The 18,219-nt window shown below is 46.3% G+C and overlaps 1 protein-coding gene across 4 annotated transcripts in view; it reads left to right on the top strand.

The window, feature by feature from the left end:
- Positions 1-18,219, top strand: part of HEATR4 (HEAT repeat containing 4) — a 252,604-nt gene that overhangs the window by 142,959 nt on the left and 91,426 nt on the right. The gene's annotated exons all lie outside the window — the stretch shown is intronic.

The raw sequence follows: 18,219 nt of genomic DNA, 5'->3' as shown, positions 1-18,219 counted from the left end.
TCATAGACAGACCTTTACCAAATACAGAACAAGGGTTCACAAATAGAAAGTGAACTGGGAACCCCAAGAAATTAAACTCATCAAGTATTATAACACTGGAGAAATAAAAACAGATATGCAAGTCTTTCTGTAGGGATCCCAGGCCTAGGTCCACCAAAAATTAGACATCTCCCTTGCTGTGGCTGGTGGGATCCCACATTCCTGCTAGTTGAAGACCACCTTCTCCAGTCTGCCAGCCAATAATCTCCAAGCTCTGCATCTTGTGGCAGTGTCTCTGAGCTGCCACCAGCTGCAGAGCTTGAAGAATTCTGCAAGCTCTGCTTTGGGAAGCCCAACAACTCAGGTATTTATAGTTTGCATTTGGGTAGGAGGCATGGGGCAATGTGGGAAGAAAATTTAGTGCCCACCATTTTAATGGACTAATACATTTCTCAATTAGCTTTCAGAGGTCAAAAAATTTCTTTCTTCAGGTCAGTAAAGTATACTGCTGTTACAGTATCCTGTTCTGATCAGAGGAAGGGTGATTTAGTCTCTGAAAGCTAGTCAAAAATTTATTAAAATTAGTCCAATAAAAGGATCACTTTATTTCCATTTTCTATTTATAAAAGTTTACCAATACTACTTTATCCTAAAGTTTACAATACTACTTTATCCTAAAGCAAAAAAAAAGATAAAAGAAATAGAATTTTTTTTTCTACCTCATCTTCTCATTATTTTCTTTCTTTCATCCACTGTCTGCCTTCTCTCTGCCTTTTCCATATGGCATCTACTCTCTTTCTATGCCTCTTTCAGAAACTGTCTGCCTCTCCCTTCCATCTCTCTCTCCCTCCCCCATCATTGGTCTGGCATCCATCTTTTTCCCTGCACTCCCCCCATGGTTTGGCAAAGTGTCTTCTTACCTTCCATCTCTCCCTCCCTCCTCCCCCCCCTGTGATATTTAGCATCTCTCTCTCCTCCTTCCCCTCAGATCTGGTATCTCTCTCCTTCCCCTTTTTTTATCCCCCTCACCCCGTGCTCTGGCATCTCTCTCTCCTCTCCCTTCCCCTTCCTTTTCTTCCATGGTCTTCCTTCTCAATTTATTTTCTGCTTCTGTCTAGATTATATTCTTCCTTACTATCAGTCCTCAATTTCTCTCTTTTCATTGTCTACCTACAACTTGCCACCTCCTTCCTTCACCTCTTCCTTCACTCTATCTTCTTCCTCCAATCCAGCATGTATCCTTTTTTCTTTATCCCCTCCTTCCTTCCAATATGTGCCCTCTCTCTTCTCTCCACTTCCTTCCAGTGTCTGTTCCCCTCTCTCTCTCCTCTCCTCTCCCTTCCAGCATCTTCTCCCCTCTCTATCCTCTCCACTTCCTTCCAGTGTCTGCTTCCTTCTCTCTCCACTCTCATTCAGCATTTGTTCTCCTCTCTCACTTCCCCCACTTCCATCCAGCATCTTCTCCCATCTCTCACTCTTCCCCCCGTCTACTTCCATTCAGCAACTGCCCCACCCCTCCTATTTCTCCACACAATAAACCTGAAGCGGCACTCAACCTCTTCCCCTTGTTGGGCCCTGTTTGCCCACCCCTAATGCTGGCCCTGACCACATCCTCTGTTAATGAATTACAGAGCTTAACTATTCTTTGAGTAGAAACATGATGGCAGATAAAGGCCAAATGGCCCATCTAGTCTGCCCATCCGCAGTAACCATTATCTCTTTCTCTCTCTGAGAGATCCCACATACCTATCCCAGGCCCTTTTGATAGAAACATAGTAAAATATTTTCTCTCATTTGCTTTAAATGACATTTCATTGAGTGTCCTCAGGTTTTTGTAGTTTTTTGAAAGGGTGAAAAATCAGTTTGCTCTTACACATTCTACACCGCTCAGGATCTTGTAAACCTCAATCATATTCCCCCTCAGCTGTATCTTTTCCAAGCTGAAAAGCCCTAACCTCTTTTGTTTTTCCTCATACAAGAGAAGTTCCATCCCTTTTATCATTTTGGTTGCTCTTCTTTGAACCTTTTCTATTTTCGCTTTTTTTTTTTTTTTTTTTTTTTGAGATATGGTGACCAGAATTGTGTACAATACTCAAGGCGAGGATGCACCATGGAGCAGTACAGAGGCATTATAATCTCTTTCTTATTTACCATCCCTTTCCTAATAATTCCTAGAACCCTGTTTGCTTTTTTGGCTGCAGCCATACACAATATGGTTGCAGAGGAAAAGAGACAGAGGTGGAAAAGAAGACCAACATGAAAAATATAAGGAAAAAAGGGAATAAGAATTAGGAAAAGGCAAGTCAGAAGATATTAGCGATAATGCCTACAATGGCACTGAGATCTTTTTCTTGGATGCTGACTCCTAAGGTGGACCCTAGCATAAGGTTATTATGATTTGAATTATTCATCCCAATAAATTATTTATTGGTTAGATCTTTTATTTCTTTTCTACTAGGTTTCATGCACACATGTGTTTTCACTTTGAAACTTACTGCAGGTAAAAAGACATCAGTGCTTCTCATCCCTCTCCTGAAGGGACACCTAGCCAGTTGGCTTTTCATTACAATGAATATACATAACATAAACTTGCATTTCTTTTATCATCCTGCTAAACCAGTCTAGATAAATGGGTTATGTTGCTGTACCAGTAAATGAAGACAAAGACCACAACTTTTCTAGTGACACCATCACAGTACAAAGAGTGGTACAGCCCAACAACTTGCCAGTTATAGTTTAGACTAGGGTAGCAGCATTTCATTTTGTCCAGGACTAATTCCCTGGCATGCAGTTCAGACTTTGTACCATGGCTGAGTCCCTTATGCTGGTCAGTAGTTCTCGGGCATCGGTCTGCAGATCTTTTCCCTGATCAAGAAGCAGGAGAAGCCTTTTGGCTTCTGGACCCTGAATGTGGGTCCTTGGCTCTAGGAATTAAGGTGGAAGCTATAGTACATTTACAGTTACAAATTTTTGTGGATAAAACATATGGGGCTCATAATCAAAACTTTAAAATGTCTAAAAACCCACTTTGATGTCCTAATAGGTTGTCTGAGTGCCGATATCAAACTGACTTTCTGGACATGTAATGGGACTTATCATGCCTTTGAATGCTGCTATGCGCCCAGAGCTGAAAGGGGTGTATCTGAAAGAGTGGTCAGGGCAGTATGTGGATGGGATGTGGGCCGACTTAGACGACTTGCAGGGATAATCAAATGTTTTACTAGATCCTGGATGAAACTTAGATGTTGTGAGTCAGATGATATGAAAATAGGTATAAGTACCAAATAAGTATCCAAAGTGACTGGATAACCCCTGCAGAAACAAAGCCACACACACTCTCCCAGTGTTCACTGACCCCCTCACATCCCCCACAAAGATCAGAATAAAAAAGTACATACCAGTCTCTGGAACATCAGCACTTGGTATAGGAAAGCCTAGTAGAGCTGCACACAGGTGTCTTAAATAGCCGGGGGAAGGGGGGGGCTAGTGACCTATAAAAAGGAGTAGCAAGTCCCATAAACCCTTCTAACCACTACATTTATGGTAGAACATGTGAGGCCACCAAAGCCCTACTCTACTGCCATATAGGTGCCACCTGCAGCCACAAGGGGATTGGACGAATTCCTGAGGGGTAAGGGAATCCAGGGGTACAATTAGAGGGTTACTATACAAGACAAAATGCTCTTGAGTAATAGATCACTACAGGTCATTGACCTGGGGGGCCGCCGCGGGAGCGGACTGCTGGGCATGATGGACCTATGGTCTGACTCGGCAGAGGCCATGCTTATGTGCTTATGTGCTTATGGGTTGTAGACAGATGGGAATAGTGGGTTTTGGGGGTGTTTTGAGGGCTCACCATAACTTATATGGGAGTTCTGACGCGATGTTTATGTAGTACCCTTTATATGACGTTCACAGCCCTGTAAGGTGCTCCACTGCTCTGTTACCATGTCTGGGTGGCCATTCTATTACAAAATTGGCCCCTCCAATGTCCAAATGGTCTTGTTATGGGTGTTTGGGACTTGGATGAAATTTTGTTTGAAAATGTGGTATAAAGATAGATGTCCGGGTGGTCTGGGTGATCCAATGGCCTGGACATCCAGATAGACAATTTAAAAAAAAAAATTCTAGATGTATTTTTTTGAAAGTGGGCATTTTCCCACTGACAACTTTGGGCGTCTAGTGCAGGGGTAGGGAACTCCAATCCTCAAGAGCCATATTCCAGTCAGGTTTTCAGGATTTCCCCAATGAATATGCATTGAAAACAGTGCATGCAAATAGATCTCATGCATATTCATTGGGGAAATCCTGAAAACCCGACTGGAATACGGCTCTCCAGGACCGGATTTCCCTACCCCTGGTCTAGTGCCATATGTCCAAATCGGACTTAGACATATGTTTTCATTATGCCCCTCCACATATTTACATCCACATCAGACAACTTTTGTCATCATCATAGTACCGCAACAGCTTTGACATGTACTATTTACATTTATAAAGTGCTGGATCACTTTAAGAATGTTATGATAATTTCTCTAGGTTTATCTTCTGCTTTTGATATTATTGACCATTCTCTTCTACTTGACCATCTTCAGGAAACAGGTATTACTGACACTGTTTTGGAATGGTTTACCTCTTATTTGGTGAATCGCTCAAATACAGTGATAATATAGGACACGGAATCTAAACCCTTTAGTTAAGAGTTAGATCTTCCCCAAGATTCAATTTTGTCTCTTATTTTATTTAATTTTTATCTTTCAACACTTATGACATTGGCTCAATCACTGGGATTTACAATGTTTGTTTATACTGATGATATTCAAATTTTATATACTTTTGAATCTTGCTCTATTACTGAAATTGCATCTAAAAATGAGAATCTTGTTTATATTACAAACTACACATAGATATAAACTTACACATAACTACACATAGACTTAAACTTAACCAGATAAATCTACATCAATTATTTTTACTCCATTTAATCAAGTTAACCTACCATCACAGATCCAACTAAAAAATATACCAATCCCTCTCATTACATCTACTAAGATTTTAGGAGTAATTTTGAATTCCAAATTAACCCATCAGCTACAAATTTCAAAAGTGGTTAAAAGCTCTTTCTTTAAATTACATCATTAGATCAATTCGTTCACTACTTTTTTCAGAAGCCTTGAACTTTGTGGTGCATTCATTATTGATTCAATAACTAGATTATTATAATTCTCTTTATGCTGGTTTATACCAAAAAGATATTCGTAGACTTCATAAATTTGATCATGTAACTCCATTTCTGAAAGCAGCCCATTGGCTTTCTATTAATCACTGAATTACATATAAAATACTTTTATTAATTTTTAAGGTATTTTTTTTTTTTGTTTGAAATAATTTTTATTAAACAGAAAAGCACAGCACAGCCAGAAAAACACAGTGCAGTACAGTCAAAACCGGAAGCGGGCAGAACAGCAAGCAAAACCAAACAATCAAGGTAGCCCCCCCTCAAGCGAGGGGTTGGGATAGCCAGACCCCATATAGGGCTCGGCAGGTCAGAGTCTGCCCCATCACGGCCCGCAGAACCGGAAGGCTCAGAATGCAGAAAAGCTGAGCGGTGCAAATCAACATTTTCTACTAACAGCGGAATTCCCAAAGTAAACACTCAATCACACCTCCTCTTCCAATCACCAGTCGCACTCCAGTCAATCCATCAAACACCCACACACACCTTCAACCAGCCAAATAGATGTGAAAACATTAAGCAGAAAACAGAAGCCCTCCCCCCCCCGTCCCCCCAGTTCAGTGAGAGAGTAAGTGGGAATAAGACACTTAGTCATTCATAAAGAACCAAGTTCCATCACAGTAGCATCCCATAGAGAGCGGTACAGGCGCCTGGGCGCCGATAGCGGTTCCGGATGTACTCGGAGCTCCCAGTGGGCCACTTCCAACAAGGAGCGCTTCCATACCAACACCTCAGGGGCATTATCATCCATCCAGAGCCGAAGCACTCCACGTTTGGCCACCAGCAAAGCGGTGTAGAGGAATCGCCAGTGCTCCAGACTGAGGCCCTGCTCTAACACCGCTCCCTCGCATCCCAGAAGAATAAGCGAATAGGACCACTGAAGAGGCAGCTGCACAACCCGGGCCAGAAAGTCTAACACCCCAGTCCAGTACGGTTCCAGCTGAGGACATTCTATTATCATATGAACCAGGGTGCCACGCAGACGTCGACATTTAACACATAGGTCAGAGTCCCACAAGCCTGCCTTCCTGCCCCGTACCCTAGTGAAATATGTGCGGTGTAGGATTTTAAACTGTATCTCCTGTAGGGAAACATTACGTGCCCCACGAGAGATATTGGCACCAAAGTCTCCATCCCGACCTGCTCCCCGAGCTCCTCCGTCCATTGGGAAGCTAGACCAAGGAGTCGGGGGTCCGGCCGTTCCTCCCGCGCCATTCTATACCAAGTAGAGAGGGAATTCATAGAGGCGGGGAAAGATAGAAAGATGTGATCAACCTTCAAGAGGTCGCCACCCGCGGGGGCGCCCCTTCGGCAGGTCTCATAATAGTGTCGTAATTGCAAATAAGCAAAAAAAGGCATGTCGGGGAGAGACCAGTGACGGCGGAGGTCTGCATGAGAGGGGAACGCTCCATCCTCAGAGAGCAATGCTGTAATATGTCCCAGACAAAAACTTAGTCCAAAGCTGGCCTCCAGGCCACGGGCCGCACCCACACCCGGGGAGAACTCAGGACTCCCCCGGACAGAATGAAAAGCCCAATTGTCCCGCGGACCTCCCCCTATCTGACGCCGCCACCAGAGCAGCGCTCGTCGCAGCGGATCCAACCAAAGATAATTACATCCCGCCCTAGGGCGACGCCACCCAGGGACATCAAGACAAGCCAGCGCACTATGCGGGGACACCCAGGAATCAAACAATCCCGGAGGAGCAAATCGTGAACCCATCGAGTATAGTTCATGCACCCATCGCATCAAGTCCGCGACATTATATAGCCGAATATCCGGGAGCGCTAACCCCCCCCCGGGTTCTGCTCTGCGTGAGTCTCCAAAACCCCACGCGGGCCCTCCGATTTCGCCAGATAAAAGAGCCAACAAAGGACCTGTAGGCGCCCTCCTCCGCCGCTCGCAGCCACAGGGGAATCATCTGTAGGGGGTAAAGAATCTTGGGCAACAGAACCATCTTCACCAAGGCAATACGACCAAAGAGCGACAAAGGGAGATCCCCCCATCTGTGGCAAGCATCCCGAAGTTGGGCAAGACGATTTACAATATTACAGCGATACACCGCGGCCCAATCAGCGCTCAGAAAAATCCCCAGATATTTGAGTTCACCCGTCGCCCAGCGAAAAGGGAAGGAAGGCGTAGCTCGCGATGCACAGGGCGCAGTGACCGGGATCGCCTCAGACTTGCTAAAATTAATACACAGGCCGGAGAAAGCCCCGAAAGAATCGATGAAGGAAGTGATGCGGGGGATAGAATCCCGGGCATTACTGACAAAAAGTAGCATGTCGTCTGCAAACATGGTAATCTTGCAGACCTCCACTCCCACACGGATGCCCTCCACGCCTGGGTCATCGCGTATCTTCGCCGCCAGCGGTTCAAGCGATAGTATAAACAGCAACGGCGATAAGGGGCAACCCTGCCGAGTGCCCCTCCGCAGCGGGAAGGAAGCCGTTCGCTGGCGGTTAATGAGGAGCTGGGCAGTAGGAGCCGTATACAGGCGGGTCACCCATTCAAGAAAAGAGCCAGTGATACCAAAACGACGTAGGACCCAGAAAAGGTAAGGCCAAATAACCTTATCAAAGGCCTTTTCAGCGTCCAAGCTAGCCAACAAATCGTCCCCCGAGCGACCTCTGCCCTCCCTCAACGCCACCAGCGCCTTGAGTATGTTGGCCGATGAGAAGCGTCCTGGCACAAAGCCTACCTGATTAGGATGAACAAGCAAGGGGACGACCTGTGCCAGGCGCTTAGCCAGAATGGCCGTGAGGAGTTTCATATCCTGATTAAGTAGGGATATGGGTCTATACGAGCCCACCATGGTGGGATCCTTGCCCGGTTTAGGAAGCACCACGACATGGGCATGATTCTGCTCTGGGAGAAGTCTATCCGAAGCCTGCATATCTCCAAACATGGCGCACAGCGCCGGGCCCACATGGTGTTGTAAGATCTTGTAGAATTCGGGTCCCATACCATCCGGTCCTGCAGCCTTAGCAAGCTTCAGATGACCAATAGCCGCGGTGATCTCTTGACAAGTGATAGGAGCATTAAGGAGGGCACGATGTGCTTCCGAGGCACTCGGGAGATTCAAATCGCAAAAAAAATTATCACGTTGCTCCGTGTCGTACTCGCCCTCGTTATAAAGATCACTATAGAATCGCACGAACTGGGTCTGAATAGCCGCCTCCGTCCGATGCGACACATTCGAGGAATCCCGAATATGGGAAATGCATGCAGCACGCCGGCGTGGGCGAACCAGATTGGCTAGAAGTCTCCCCGCCCGATTACCCCACCTGTAAAGTTGAAACTTGTACACGTCAAGATGAGTTAAAGCCCGCGCGGAGAGGATAGCGTCGATTTGTTTACGTAGCCTGAGATAGGATTGTCGAGCTTCCTCGGAGCTGTGCCTCAGGTGATACAACCGGCATTCCCTCATCTGTTTTGCCAGTGACGTGAGTTCCGCATCCCGGAGCCTGCGCTTGCGAATAGAGTAGGCTATTATGCATCCGCGAAGATAAGCCTTCGCCGCTTCCCAGAATATAGTATCCGAGACCTCAGTCCCTTCATTCGTCAGCTTGTACTTAGACCATTCCTCAATGAGATAGGTGTGAAATTCCTTGTCAAGATATAGGGATGGATTGAGGCGCCAAATACGGTCCCCCGAAGAACCGCTCCCCCACTTAAGAGTCATAGTCACAGCAGCGTGATCGCTAAAAGGGACATCAAGTATGTGGGTGCGCATCACCCGCCCGATAGAACGAGAGGGGAGTAGGAAATAGTCCAGTCGGGAATGGCAGTGGTGAACCCCTGAGAAAAAGGTGAAATCCACCTCCCCAGGGTGGTACACCCTCCACACATCCTGGAGATCCAGCTCTCCCATTAAGAGGTTCACCCCCCGCCGCTCGTTGTCCGCCGCCACTGGTCTCGGAGGTTTACAGTCAATAGAAGGGTCGCTAGTGATATTAAAGTCCCCGCCCACCAGGAGTTCATAATTCGGCAATGCTATCAAAGAGACCCCTAGAGAAGAGAAAAAGGAGGGAGTGTATACATTAGGCGCGTAGACATTGCAAAGCACCACTGGTTTATCATTCAACGTCCCCACCCAAATAACGAAACGGCCCTGGGGGTCTCTGATGACTCTCTGTGTGACCGCCGTCAGCGCTTTGTGTATGAGTATAGCCACCCCCCGTTGTCGAGAGGAATAGGAGGACGCCACTACTTCTCCCACCCAATCTCGTTGCAGTTTCTGATGTTCGCATGCCGTAAGGTGGGTCTCCTGTAGAAAAGCTACCATGACCTTTTCCTTCTTCAAAAAAGACAGAACCTTTGTTCGCTTTACTGGCGAGTTGATGCCCGCCACGTTCAGCGTAAGGCACATCAAGTCAGCCATATCCATGAGAAGAACTGAGCATCAGCGCAACGTCCCAACTGATCCACCCAAGGTCCCTTAGGGTCTCCCAGCTAAACCCCCAAGGACAGTCAATGAATCCCCGCGCTCCCCACTGATCTAGAGGGACACCCCCCCCCAGCCCGACCCCTCCTCCCCATCCTCTATGCAGAACACCCATCCAAACACACCCAAGTACTCCCCCCGCATACATAAAACAACCAACCACACTTGCATTCCCCCTCTCGTTCCGCTCACTTCCCCCCCTCCCACCCACCCAGCATCCCGTTCGTTTCCATCCCCACACTAAAAACATGTACCTAAAGGCCCCCCCCAACCCCCTCACGCAAAGGGAAACCAAGCAGCTTCAAAAACAAGGAAAAGAAAAAAAAATAAATAAATAAATAAATAAATAAATAAAATAAACAGCCCCACCTCTAATGGCAAAACCTCCCCACATGTACAATTCCAAAGGCAACAATGAATTCAAGAACTAGGCGCAAAACAGATAACAGAGAACAGGGGGCAAAGATTGAAAGAGCAAATGCCCAAGGTCTAGAGTCCAGAGTCCCTGCATGTAAAATATCGACTCATCAGTCCAATCCAGGGGTCCAGTGAAGCGTAACGAAAGGCAATGCCAAAACTGAGGGAGTCGCCTATACAGCGCGGTGAAAGTATCCCTCAATAACATCCAGCAGGGCCCCTCAGGACCAAGCAGAGTAGGAGAAAATATCAGTAAAGGCCCCAGTGTCTCCCCCGAAAAGGGGGCGCAGGACTAGAGCTCAGTACTGACCGGCCCCTGTTGCAGGTATCATTGACCATAAACACAAAGTCAGGAGGAAGTCTCACATTAACAGAACAAATTTGATAAGCTGAGTTACTGAATTAAGGGACCGGAGGTGTAGATGCCAGGGATCTGATGAAAACCTGCAGCGCCTCCGCGTCCTCGTAGATCTTCGGTCCCCCGGCCTCAAAGACCCGGACCCGCGCAGGATATTGCACCACGAAGCGGAGGCCTCTGTTGCGGAGCTCAGTGCAGTGAGGTGCCAAGGCGCGCCGACGAGCAGCCACCTCGGCGGAGTAGTCGTTGAACAACAGAATCTTAGCACCATCCCGTTCCAGCACGCCCTTTTTCCTGTATAACGCCATGACTTGTGCCTTGTCAGCAAAGTTCAGATATCTGGCAATGACAGGTCGAGGCCTGCCTTCACCCTCACGGCGCTGGCCCAGGCGATGCACCCTCTCCACCAAGGTGCGTGATCCTGCTGGGGTAAATCCCACAGCGCCAGGTAGCCACCTCTCCACCAGGTCACGCAGGTCAGCGTCGCGAATATTCTCCGTCAGGCCCACCAGTCGGATATTATTGCGACGTCCACGATTCTCTTGGTCCTCCAATCGCTCATGTAGGGTAGCGCATTGAGCCTGCAGGCCACGAACCTGCGCCTCCAGCACTCCGGATCGATCTTCCTGGGTGGCAATGCGAGACTCCGCTTGCTGAAGGCGGTGGCCATGCCGCTCCAGGCAGTCCCGCACATCCTCCACAGTTGCCTGGAGTTTGGTGAACCGCTCATCAATTGCTGCCGATATAGTTCGGGTCAGCTCCTGTACCGCGTCTTCCTGCAACAGCACTCTCGGCGGGGTCGCAGTTCCGGCAGCCATCTTGGGTGCGCCGTGCAGTCGCTGGGCTCGTATCGGCCGCGGGGTCTTAACTGGCATAACTCGCCCGCAAACCAGCACAGAAAGCCGCCGAAGCAGCCGTTAGCTTCCCACTGCTGTCCGCTTGTCAGGTCGCCGATAAAGGCAGAGGAGTAGAGCTGAAAGGCTTTAAAAAGCGGAGATTAAGGCGCGAGAGGGTCGGAGCACGAGCCAGGAGCCGCCGTTCAGCTCAGCGTCATCACGTGACCCCCAATTTTTAAGGTATTAAATACGGGAGAGTCTATATCTTGTACATCTTCTGAATTCATATTATATGCCATCAAGAACTCTGAGATCAGCAAATCAAAATCATCTTTCAGTTCCTAGATATCGGGAAATAGTTCTTGAGCATATTAGAGCTGCTATTTTTTCAGTAAATGTTCCTCAGCTTTGGAACTCCTTGCCATTATCACTTCAGTTATTGATGTCTATTGATAAGTTCAAAGCTGATTTAAAAACATTTCTTTTTTTTCTTACGCATATCAAACATGATAGTAGTTGACCACACTTGAGGAGTTATGTAAAATACAGAATATTCCTAAAGTGTCTCCCCCTTCTATTCTTTTTAATTGTAGTTTTCCCTCCTAACCTCACAATCATGTTGTTTTGTGGATTTATGTTTTATTTTAAATTTGTTATTAGATTTTAGATTGTAAGCCACCCAGAAGGTTCACCATTGGTGCAGGATAGTAAGATTTTAATAAACTTGGAAACTTCTTCCTGGCAGTTGCTATGTGGGGTCCCATTCGGGTGGGGTAAGTATTTGATATTTGGGGCTCTGATTCTACAAACTGCCTCTAAAAGATACGTAAAATTGAATAGACATGGGGGGGTGGAAAGAGGCAAGGATCATTTTATTCATTCTGTTCTTTAGGATTTATAAAATGCTAAATCCCAATAGGTTCAAAGCGGTGTGCAATCATAGCCCTAAGTGAAAATTATACAAAGATTTCTACATAGTAATAAATAGTACACTAAGAAATAAATAATTTTTCAAACTTTTACAAAACTTAAAATAGCTGCAATCTGAAAAACAAAAGAGCTATTGAAAACTTTCTTAAAACATACACCTTTTGAAGCTTGGAAAACCTAATAAATGAAAATCAATTAATAAGATTTTTTTTCCTAGTATCTGGCAGTATAATTAACATGGTACCATAGTAAATGACAAACAATAAAGACCTGAATGGCCCATCTAGTCTGCCCAATAGTTAGGGCTCCTTTTACTAAGCTGCGATAGCGTTTTTAGCGCATGCAGAATTTTAGTGCGTGCTAAACCCATGCTACTCGGCTAGAACTAACGCCAGCTCAATAATAGCGTAGCTTTGTAAAAGGAGCTCATAGTCATTATAAATTTATATTTAAATTGAATTGTCTTTATTCTTTGATATTACTGGGTTCTGGACCATAGACATCTGCACAGAACTATTGGAATTACTGTCAAAGCTCAATATCTTGGGTTCCAACTACTGAAAGCTCACTCCAGCCTTCTAAACCATCATATCACTTGCAGGCAGTGGCGTATCTAGGGTATGTGGCACCCGGGGCCCATCATTTTTTGACACCCCCCCATGTAAAAAAATATTTTTTTGTAATGACCATGAAACGGAATAAATGGTCAGAATAGAAACAGGCAGTGAAAATTTTCTTATATTCCAAACATAACATAACATAAATTATGTCTGAATTGTCATGACATCAGAAGTACATATGGAGTAGTTGCAGGTGATGCTTGGGACAGTTCTGATTGTGTTAGTTCGGTTTTATGTGTTTTTTGAATAGAAGGGTTTTTATTTCTTTTTGAAGGTTTTGCAGTCTGTGGTCGATGTCAATTGGTTGTAGAGTTGGGGGTCGAGTGTTGCAGCTCGAATGGCTAGGAGGTTGTCGAACAGTTTTTTTCTTTTGACGTTTTTGGTTGGAGGGTGTGTGAATGGTGCGTGAGTTCTCCTATGTCTGGTTGAGGTGGATTGAATTATTTAGCTGAAGAAATTAGTTACCCCCTCATCCCACACACATTAATTCTCTTCCATTTTTGTTCCCATTATAAAAAACACTGATAAGTTCCCAGAAAAAAAAATACATTAAAATAAGAAGTGAAAACAAAGGCCCCTACAGATGAGAACATAACATAAGAATAGCCTAACTGGGTCAGACCAATGGTCCATCATGCCCAGTAACCCATTCTCATGGTAGCCAATCCAGGACACTAATACCTGGTCAAAACCCAAAGAGTAGCAACATTCCATGCTACTGATCCAGGGCAAGCAGACACTTCCCCCATGTCTTAATAACAGATTATGGACTTTTCCTCCAGGAATTTGTCCAAATCTTTCTTAAAACCAGCTACACTATCTGCTTTTACCATAACTTCTGGCCACTTCATTTTTAAGTTTAGATCTTTCCTTTCAAACAGAGACCTTGCTAGATGTCAAATACAGCACAAGGTAACTTCACATGGACTTAGCTGTGCAGGAAATGTGAATCTCCTCATACACCCACCATATAGTGCAAAAATATGCAAAGGTCTGTTTTTTTCTTTCGATCACTACATAGCCTAAAGCCACACAAGCAGCGCTGTTACAAACATATTCTGTAGGTCAATGCTAAGGATAACAAAGTTTCCTTCCTTGGACCAGAAGGAGATACTGATAAACCACTGGAAGAGATCCCAAAACAACACCCAAAGACCCACTCAGTGTGTGAACCAGTTGAGTGGAGTGGACTAACTGGGGGGTGGAAATGGGCCCGGAGTTTGCTCAGCAGAATTTCCCAGACCACCTCTTCCTCTCAACACATTGACACGCTGCCACCACCAGCACTAGGAACACCTCACTGGGTAGGCCAGCTATGCTATAAACTTTATAAAACACATTATTATATTTTCTTATAAAGCACATATTTTAACTGAACTCTCTGACATCCTCAGCCTTTCCATTCACAAAAATAGAAGGAAGAAAAGTTCCCATTTCCTGCTGTCTCATGTCCCCGGCCTATACAATATTTTTTTTCTGCAGACCCTTCAAAAGTCTGACCAAATCCTCGTTTCACTTGCATTATAAAGTACTGAGGATGCCATCTCTCCCCAATCCCAGGTCCTAAAGTCTAAGACAGTAGCGCAAACTAATGCTGCCAGATTCAGGAAAAAAAATTTTGATTCGATTCAGCCTATTGAATTGGTTTTTCAATTCGATTTTCCTGCCCAGTTGGGGGTGATTTTTTCAAAACTCCTGGTGGGTTTTATAGCTTTTTCACCCCCTTTGGCTTCTCCTAATCACACTGGCGCTGTGGTGTAAATAAAATAAAGAAACAAAAAGGACTTTTCCTCTCTCTGTTAAATCCTAGCTCACGTTTGCAGTCCAACACCAGCTCTGGCAGGGTACACATTTCAAATCTGACATATTATAATCACAAAACAGAAAATAAAATTAATTTTTCTACCTTTTGTTGTCTGGTTATATTTCAAATCTTGTTGGTCCAAGGCTCTGGTTTTCTTCTGATAACTTGGGGTCTCCTTCTTTCTTCTTTCTGCATGCTAACCATCCATCTGCCAACTCTGTCCTCCCTTTCCATTTCCCTTCCCTCCCCAGGAAGTCTGGTATCTTTCCTTTTTTTCATCTCCCTCCACAGATCCACCTTTTCTTAACTACCCTTTCATCCGGCATCTCTCCCTCCTTCCCCACCACCCGAGTCCACCATCTCTCCCTTTCTTTTCCCAATTACCCTCCTATTCAGTATCTCTATCCCTCCTCCACACCATCCCTTGTGTCCAATTTCTCTCCCTTTCTGTTCCTTCCCTCCCTAAGTCCCATGGTCCATCATCTCTCTCCCTCTCCTCTATTTTCAGACCCATTATTTCTTCCTCCCCCCCAAAGTTTGGCATATGCACGTCTCTTTTAACACCCCCTTCCCTCCGTGTACTTCTAAACCAGGGTCCCCCCCAAAGGCCTGTCCCCCCTTAAAGGTCTGCCTGTCCCCCCTTGATGGCCTGCACCCCCCTTGAAGGCCTGTCCCACCTCCTTGAAGGCCTGTCCCCCACCCTTGTAGGCCTGTCCCCCCCTTGAAGGTCTGCACCCCCCTGAAGGCCTGCTCCCACCCGAAGGCCTGTCCTCCCCACCTTGTAGGCCTGTCCCCCCCCTTGTAGGCCTGCCTTCCTGTCCCCCCCTTGAAGGCCTGTCCCCCCCTTGAAGGTCTGCAACCCCCCCGAAGGCCTGCACCCCCCCCGAAGGCCTGCACTCCCCTGAAGGCCTGTCCCCCCTTGAAGGCCTGCACCCCCTTGAAGGTCTGCACCCCCCCGAAGGCCTGAACCCCCCGAAGGTCTGCACCCCCCTTGAAGGCCTGTCCCACCCCCTTGTAGGCCTGTCCCCCCCTTGTAGGCCTGTCCCCCCCTTGAAGGCCTGCACCCCCCCGAAGGCCTGCACCCCCCCAAGGCCTGTTCCCCCCCTTGAAGGCCTGTCCCACCCCCTTGTAGGCTTGTCCCACCCCCTTGTAGACCTGTCCCCCCCTTGAAGGCCTGCCTGCCCCCCCTTGAAGGCCTGTCCCTCCCCCTTGAAGGTCTGCACACACCCCCAAAGGCCTGTCCTCCCCCTTGAAGGCCTGCCTGTCCCCCCCCTTGAAGGCCTTCCTGCCTGTCTGTCACCCCCCTCCTCCTTGAAAGCCTGCCCGCCCGCCCCACCCCGAAGGACCGCTCGCCCCTGGCCTCCCCGCACCACTATGAAGCAGCACTACCTATGCTCCCGGCCTTGCCGTTCAGTCCCCCCCACCACCCCCGAAGGACCGCTCGCCCCACTGACCTTCCTGCACCACCTATGAAGCAGCCGCAGCAGGATCCCGACGTCAGTGATCTCTGCGCTGCTTAGGCGCTGCTTCCTGCGCCGCGTTCCCGCCCCTCCTCTGACGTCAGAGGAGGGGCGGGACCGCGGCGCAGGAAGCAGCGCCCAAGCAGCTCAGGTATCGCTGAAGTCGCGATCCTGCTGCGGGCTGCTTCACAGGTTGGTGCAGGAAGGTCAGTGGGGCGAGCGGTCCTTCGGGGGTGGTGGTGGGGGGGAATGAACGGCAAGGCCGGGAACACCCCCTCATGGCTGGCACCCGGGGCGGGCTGGCACCCGGGGTGGACCGCCCCTCTCGCCCCCCCCCTTAGTACGCCACTGCTTGCAGGATACAGACTGTAAAAGTCCGCCCAGCACCTTCCTCACATTCTAAATTACTGCCCCCATTGAAGCCTTCCCCAGCCCATCCTAAACCAGATTGCCATATACAGGATATATCCCATGCAAGTCTGCCTAGTACCAGCCCTTGTTCTTCAATTAATGCCATTCATTTTCTAATTAGAGATCTACTATGTTCAGTTTTTTAAAATTCTGACACCACTTTCCTCTCCACCACCTCCTTCGGGAAGGCATTCCAGGCATTAACTACCCTCTTTGTGAAAAAGAACTTCCTAACATTACTATGTTAAACATAAATGTATCTAACCAAAAATTATTTAATGTGCGAAACTCACTTCCTGTGCATTTATGCTATGTAGATATATAAATATCTCTTTCATATCTCCCCCTTTTCATCCTTCATCATTATCAGAGAGAAAAAAGACAGAGGTGGAAAAGAAGACAGATAAGAAAAATAAAGAAAAGGAAAAAAGGGAAATAAGAATTAGGGAAAGGCAAGTCTGAAAAGGTGAGTTTTATGACCTACTTTGAATGAAGTGTAAGAGGGTTCATGATGAAGATAAGCAGGGAGGTTATTTCACAACTTAGGGGCAATATAGTTAAAGGCAATCTCACAAGTGGCCTCCAGGTATATGACTTAAGGAGGAGGAAGAGAAAGACCAGATTTTTAACAACCTGTGTTATTTATTTTTACCACGCCCAGCCACACTTGAACATTACATCTCCTCCAAACCTTTCTTCTCCATTTGGGCAATGTACAAGCTTCACCTTGAAGTAAGAATGTTTCCGTTCTCCAACCCCAGAACCAGCTTTAGCAATGCCAAAGTCTGCCCCTCCCCCTCCCCAAAGAACCATCATTTTTCCCTACTACAGTAATGTTTAGTTTTAATTGTTTCTTTAGATTGTTGATTTTGTTCTAAGGTTTATTGTCTGAGTTTTGGTACATCAGTTTTGAAAATAGAATACTAGCAAGTTCTAGGACTATGCACGGCTATACTGTGATATCACTGGAAAGCTGGTAAGGCAACATAATCTATTAAAATCTGGGCTGGTCTCACAATAAGCAGGTAAGAACAAATTTCACCATATTAAAGACCTATTGCTCAATGCATGGTTTTTTTTATATTTTGAAAATTGTGTAATATTTTGTTAGAAAAAATATTTAGAGAAAAAATAGATGCAAATGTTTGTGGATAATTTCTTGGATAAAGTGAAAATATGTACAAACTTGTGGCTTAAAAACTGGTATAAAGAGGAAGGGTGAAAAGTATCTGTGGACTTTCTAGTAACTGTCACAGGTCAGTCCCTCTCTTGATCAGGAATTCAGCTATCTATATCTGTCATTCAAATTGACCATGATATCTGAGGCCTTGAAGGTAGACAGTATATTGCCAAGTTTTAAAATGAACTTTGTAAGTGATCTGGAAGCCTATAGACCAGTGAGCCTGATGATAGTGCTGGGCAAAATGGTTGAAGTTATACTAAAATAAATAAATAAAAGTTACCAATCATATTGATAGACACAGCTTAATGGGAATGAGACAGCATTGGCTCTACAAAGGCAAGTCTTGCTTTACCAATTAATTAGACTTTTTTGAAGGTGAAAAAAACAAACAAACAAGTGGATAATGGTAAGCTGGCTGATATACTCCCAGATTCTGTTTTGGTCCCCCAAATTAGGAAAACTGCCTGCACTATGTTGTTGTGATGGCTCTCTGGTCAGTCTGGTCACCCGGGTCACTCTAGCTTAACAAGTTGGAAGC

Source organism: Geotrypetes seraphini, chromosome 7 (assembly GCF_902459505.1).
Source record: "Geotrypetes seraphini chromosome 7, aGeoSer1.1, whole genome shotgun sequence".
Taxonomy (NCBI): Eukaryota; Metazoa; Chordata; class Amphibia; order Gymnophiona; family Dermophiidae; genus Geotrypetes; species Geotrypetes seraphini.
This window is presented reverse-complemented; position numbering and strand designations above follow the sequence as displayed.